This window comes from Etheostoma spectabile, chromosome 24 (genome assembly GCF_008692095.1).
Source record: "Etheostoma spectabile isolate EspeVRDwgs_2016 chromosome 24, UIUC_Espe_1.0, whole genome shotgun sequence".
NCBI classification, from domain to species: Eukaryota; Metazoa; Chordata; class Actinopteri; order Perciformes; family Percidae; genus Etheostoma; species Etheostoma spectabile.
In genome coordinates, this window is record NC_045756.1 from 15493862 (window position 1) to 15500443 (window position 6582).

The following is a 6582-nucleotide window of genomic DNA, read 5'->3' on the forward strand; positions in this document are numbered from 1 at the left end:
AGAAACTATTTTGGGTTTAGTGTGATTGAACTAATACTGCTAGCCATCTGCCTTCATATTCAGTTGAGCAGTGTGTGTTTGCATTGTTGCTGACTGGGACTGACAACTCCTCTCTTTCTCTCCATCTTGTTCTATTATTGCACAGCGGCCAGTTATGTTGTCAGTCCCAGTCAGAACAATGCAAACACACACTGCTCAACTGAATATGAAGGCAGATGGCTAGCAGTATTAGTTCAATCACAAAACCCAAAATAGTTTCTGACTCACCAGTCGGTAGATTGTACATAAAATCCATCCGACGCTTTCTCGTGAAAGTGTCGATCACAGCGTTGTAAACTCGTCTTTACGGCGCTTTAGTTTGACTCGTCTGTGACTCGGCGAGGGCTGAAAGACGTGCTGGCCCGGTCCGGTTCCGACAGGATGTTTTATCCGTTTCAGGGTGGAAAATGTGCAAAGCTGTAGTTGCCGGTATTAATGAGCTGACGGTTTTTCTGCTTGGTTAAAGCTGCGGGCAGGTTGTTCAGATCCAGGACCCCGTAGAGGTCCCGCCGTGACTGTTCAGATCCAGGACCGTAGAGGTCCCGCCGCTACTGTTAGCACGGCACATAGCCACATCTCTTCTTCCATACCAGTCAGTTTGAAACGATGCGACGAGTATTTGTCCCTTTTGCTGCAGTAGTCCATCTAAGGCTGGCGTAGACCTCCATCTTGCTATTAGTTCTTTTTTTGAATTAAGTTTGAGTTTAGAGAAATTCCTCACCGCTGTGATATTGGCGGACACCGCTGCTGTCATTTTGACTTTGATTTTGTTGGGGATTGCGCTTACAACGTAGCTGGTGTAATGACGTCAGCTACGCAAAGGGACAGTAATATCTCGATTTTAATTGGTTCATGTTTGATATCTAACGGAGACGATAACTGGCATAACACATTTACGTACAAAGGCACGTAAGAGTTGTGCCTTTTGACGTACATGTTAAAGAATACAGCATCGAAGTGCGCATGCGCAACATTGGCTAATCGCTTGAATGGGCAGTAAAGGCAGCTTATTTGCCATTTGATTATGCGTAACTGCTACATTTGTCATAGTACCGTCTAAATAATTGGAACAAACACACATATAAATCCCAAGAATAACAGTAAAAATACATACAAGTTAAATACATTTATTTAATAAACATTTTATGCTTGAATTTGGCAGGGTAGCACTGCCTCCTGCCTACCCTGACTGCACGTCACTGATGGTTCTAACAACCAGCAGACTGTCAGAGACCAATACCTCTCTTTAAACCATTTATTTTTTTGTATTTTGATATAAAGGATCATGTCAGTATATCACTTCCATGTGCATTGTATTTGCCATTGTACACACAGTGTGTGTTCCGTCCAAAAACTGGGACTTTAATTTGGGATGATTTTACAATGATAATGTACAATCATCTTTATTTATAGTCTTATTTCCCTGGACCAGTAACTATATAGTGTAGTCTACTGTACATCATGAAACAAAAGGACAAGGACACCTCAAGGGTTTCTGTATATTTTATTATATCACAGTGGCTTGTGAAAAATAGTCTATGTGGGGCCTTTATGTTGGGGGGCTGGGGTTCCAATTTGAGTTTTGTAAATGTGATTTCCTGTATCCTGGGCATTTTAGGGTGACCAGCTGAGAATCCAAATCACAATGATGAATTCATGTGTTAGTAAAATTCAATGTTTACACATATTGACCATATTTGTTAATTGTTATTTCATGGAGGCCAATAAAGTGAAAACAAGACATGTGACCTGTTGATGCAGAGGAGCACTGCTCAGTTTTAAAAAAGGTAGTTAGGCCTAAAATTAGACTAGGCTACACAGGCTGATCTGTATTAATAACAATAAATGCTATTGTGTGGAGATATTTATTTTGTTGTTATCATGACTATAAATATCAGCAGTTAAAGTTTAATTGGAAACAAGCAAAAGAAGTGTGTGCAGTAAATTGAGGAAGTGGTTCAATGAGAGGTCACGATATATAGAAGGTTAAGTTGCTAGAGGTCACCCCCCCCCCCCCCCCCCCCCCCCCAGTGAGGACAAGATAAAAGTTTAAGGGAGAGAGGGCGTGATGCCATAACAGATGTTAAAGTTCAGTTTACCATGATTATTGTTTCTAATGTGTTTTATGGCAGGAAATAATCAAGTAGGGAAGTTTTTTAGGCGCTTGGCAAAACAAGGGAGAGGGGTTTCTGTCAAACCCCCATTCAGAGAGTGAATTTACTAATGCCATCCGGGGTGAGGGGGGAGGATCTCAATGGTTTTGTTATATATTATTACTTTATTTTATTATTGTTGCTATTTTTAAACTGTTACAGTCGTGTTTACAGTGACATTGAGTTTATCAATTCCATTAGCTTTATACTTTTAGATTCAGATTCCAAGAGATACAGAGTGAGAGGGAGGTATGTAGGCTATGCATGAACTGTTAATAGCTCTATATTTTGTAGGCTGTTAAGCATTCAGGCAGTCCACGATTATCTGCCAAATTTTTTGCACTGTTTCATTACAGCATGGAGTTGTTTTTATATATTTTGCCTGAAAGATTTAGATATTTCAGAACATGTACAGTACATGTACAACAGCACATTTCAACATAAGTAATATTTACCTTCATTTTGTCATAAATTATTGTACGAAGAGTTAAAATTGGAGTAGAGAAAGTCCAGGGTTTAAAGAAGGTTGTTTTACTAACTCTCTCTGTTTGTCTGTTGTTATAGAAACGGAGAGGAGATGGACCCAAAAGTCACCACTGTCACCATGGGGAAATCCTTCACAACCTGGATATTTAAAGATTCATCAGAGAGTTCACACTGGAGAGATCTACACAGCTGTGATCAATGTGGGGCAGCTTTCACACTACAGAGTACCTAAAAAAACATCAACGCATCACACTGGAGAGAAGCCATACAGCTGTGATCAATTGGGGCAGCTTTCACACGACGAGTACCCTAAAATACATCGACGCATTCACACTGGAGAGAAGCCGTACGCTGTGAGAATGTGCGAAAACATTTCGATAGGCAACTTAAAATCACCAGCATCACACTGGAGAGAAACCATACTGGTGTGATCAATGTGGGAAAACGTTTTCTCACAGTAATAGCCTTAAAGATCACCATTTCATTCACACCTTCCATTGTGAACATGTTTCAGAGCCAGGCTGTTGCTCCTCCCTCCTCTCATGCCCTGGTAGCTGTGTTGTGATATCGATCTCTCTCCACATTTAAGGCTGACCCGCAGTAACAACTATTTAAATTTAGAAAAAGAACGTGCTAGATTAAAACACTACCAAAGGACACAGATTCTCATTCTTTGGATTAGGTGAACTAGTTGCTGCAAAGGGTATTGCTGCCCTCTATGTTTGTTGCCGACATTGTCCTAAATTAAAATGTTTTTTTTTATAAAGTCCTCAACTACCTACACTAAATATTTTTTTCCATGAGATCCAAAAAGTATTGATCCTTGACTCAAAACCGTGATCTGACCTTGAGTTTTTTTGATTTCTTGCACCCCTAGCTGTACCAGTTATCTTATTTGTGTAAGATTAAAAGTAAAGGAACAATGGAACGAGAAAAGCAATTTCTGAAAGTGCGCCGTGAATGCCAGAAACTTAGAAAACTGCAAAACAAATTTGTCTTACGAATTAAGAATGAGGCCGTTGTTTCTCATTGTTTTTTGTGAAGGAATATCAGCTATTATATTTTTTATATTATTTTCAACATACAGATGGAGCAGAGAACACCAATTTAACAATAAAAAAAACCCTTGCCCACCCCACCCTTTGTAATCTAAAGGAAAATAAAACTGATAAACAAACAGAAATCACAACTTGCTAGTCACTCTCTTATCTTGTGGCTGAGGTCATTAGTCAGATATTGCAGCCTGCTGTGCTTTTCCATAGGTTGATAGTTATGCACTAGCTGAAGCAGCTGCCTTGAAATATTCATTTTGTAGATGATTTACACTCTTAACATAAATGTGTCTCTTGAATAAGCACCATGTCTATGTTTTTCCTTCTTGAGCAGTCCAGAAATTAGCTTGTTTGATCGGCCCATTCAGCCCCTGATGGTAAGTGACGGGATTGAAAGTCAGCCATACTAACAATTTACCCATACGTGTCTCTGGTACCCGTCCAGAGTTCGCTGGTAAATTTGTGCAAAGGGTGAACTGTTAAACTAAGCAAAGTGTGGTAAAAACATTTTTATTTTAAATCCCCTAATCCTGAGTCTGCAGATCCCTACCGTCTCTGTAAAATTAGCTGTGCAAAACTTCAGCTCAAAACTGCCCCCCCGTCTAAAGTCATAGGTTAATTGACACGGTGTGGTGCATTTTATGTAAACATGAACAATGTTACAAAACTTAGAACTAAGTCTCGACCATCTATTAAGTTTTGAAATAGGCTATGTAAAAAGCACACCAGCCTAGTGAGAGGAATAAACATAGATTGTAAATTGAACAGTCAGCCTAACTAAATGTTCCTTAAAGCTTGGCTCCCAAACTACACAGTGCTCTTGAGTCAACCTTGCACAGGTTCCAGACTCCGCTATCCAAAGCAATGGGATTGTTCCTGTTTAAATAAAGGTTAATAAAAAATACTCAAAATTGATACAAAATTCCTCTCTTCATTACTGACATACTGGAAGTAGCTATGTTTAATTGTATGCTCTCCAGTTATTGTTGTTGGTAATTTAACATTTATTTTTCTACTGGAGGAATGATGAGCAATAGTCTGATTGGCATTTCTGAACCCTCCTAAAAGGTTTTCAGACTTTCTGCCATCTAAACGAGATTCTTCCAGTTTGGTGGAACGCCAATTACTTTCATGTTTTTTACGAGATTATTATTTGCGAGTTGGAGTTATACCAAGGTGCAGTTAGTTGCTTAAACATCTTCTTTTGAGGGAGCAACAGAGTCTAAGTTGTAGGCAGGTCGTAGCACCATCTACAAATTATCAATGTGAGAGGGACAAAAGTTAACATAAAGTCCTCTGTTATGTTAAAGCATGCATTGAGTTGATTGCTGTTGGAATATTTCAGACATGTTAGGCAAAGATAGGAGAAAACTAGGGGACTGAGATTAAAGGAAGTGGTGTTGTAATCATCAAATCTGTAATTTTACCTTAACTTTTTCTCGTCAGCTCAAATGAATTTCTAGAAGTTAAGATGCACTTCTAGAATGCTAATTAGGGTTCTAGAATGTTAAGTTTTAGTTCTAAAATATAGGCGAAGTTCTGAATTTTAAGATGCAGTTCAAGAGTGAAACATTACCATTCTAGAATGTAAAGTTACAGTTTGATAATGATATGAGGGGAGGAGGATGACAAATTGGTCAGACAGGGGAAAAGATAGGCAGAGACTAGGTACTAAGATTTAGAGGCTGAGATTAGAGAAAAATGAAATGATCATGCAGTGATTTTACCTTGGCTTTACTCATCAGGCAAATGCTTCAGAATTAAGCTGCAGTTCTAGAATGTCAATTACAGTCTAGATTTTTAAGTTGTAGTTCAGAAATGTCAGGTTTTAAGTTCTAGAATTGAGAGGCGTTGTCACCAGACTAAGTCTGACTGAGGAACACAAGGTCAGCAATAGGACATTATGGGATTGAACTGCCCAGTTGTTGGTTTAAAGTTGATCACCAAACTATGGAGACTAATATGTCTTTTCCACCAAGGTAACCAGGTGCTGGTTCTGGGGCTGGTGCTATGCGCCGTTCGGGGGCTGGTTCTACTAGCCAATTATCTAAGAACCAGCTTGAATTCCACAAGCTGGAGCCAGAGTAGGGCTACGTCACAACGTGACTGCGAGTACCTCCGTTGTCATTGCAACGCGTATGACAATCAACAACAAGGGGACTGATACCGATACTTTGGTCCTGGCTTTACAAATTCCCACTGGATAAAAGACGGGCCTTGACAGTTATTTGTGGGCTGTATAGACCGAGGATCGTTCAAAGAAAGGTAATTATCTCGCATGAGTAAGTTATCATAATCTTTTGCTGGCTTGCGATGGCAAGATCAGTAGCGTACAGCAAAACACTGTTAGGGTGAACAGCAGTCCCAATTTTCCGACAAAAGCCTATCGGGACCACTCCCAGCACCTGACGTAACCGGTTCTTACTCTCTAGGCCAGCGCTAAGTTGGTGCTGAGTTGGAACCTGTTTCTTGGCCTAGAGCCAGGTTATTTGTGGGGAAAGCAAAGAACAGGTTCGAATTTGGCACCGACCCCGAACCAGCACCAGAACTGCCTTGGTGGAAATGACATATAAGAGACTGACATTACAAGGAAAGATTGTAATCATCAAAGCAATATTTTACTTTGCTTTTATTCACAAGCTCAAGTCGGACTTCTAGAATGTTAAGACGAGGTCTGGACTGTTAAATGGGAGCTAGAATTTAGAATGTTAGCATTCTAGAATGGTAAACCAGTTTTTTCTCTAATCTGAGCAACCATAGGATATGGGAATACAATGCAGGACATATTTTGCACTTGTAAATTGCAGGAATTGTAACACTGGGATGGAACTGCCATCTTGTGATTGAGAGCG

The 6582-nt window shown here is 39.8% G+C and overlaps 1 protein-coding gene and 1 pseudogene across 1 annotated transcript in view; one reads left to right on the forward strand and one right to left on the reverse strand.

The window, feature by feature from the left end:
• The window catches only part of LOC116673699 (zinc finger protein 431), a 193334-nt gene that overhangs the window by 175003 nt on the left and 11749 nt on the right, over nt 1–6582 (reverse strand). The window lies entirely within an intron of this gene.
• Nucleotides 1–6582, forward strand: part of LOC116673702 (gastrula zinc finger protein XlCGF8.2DB-like) — a 325201-nt pseudogene that overhangs the window by 118064 nt on the left and 200555 nt on the right.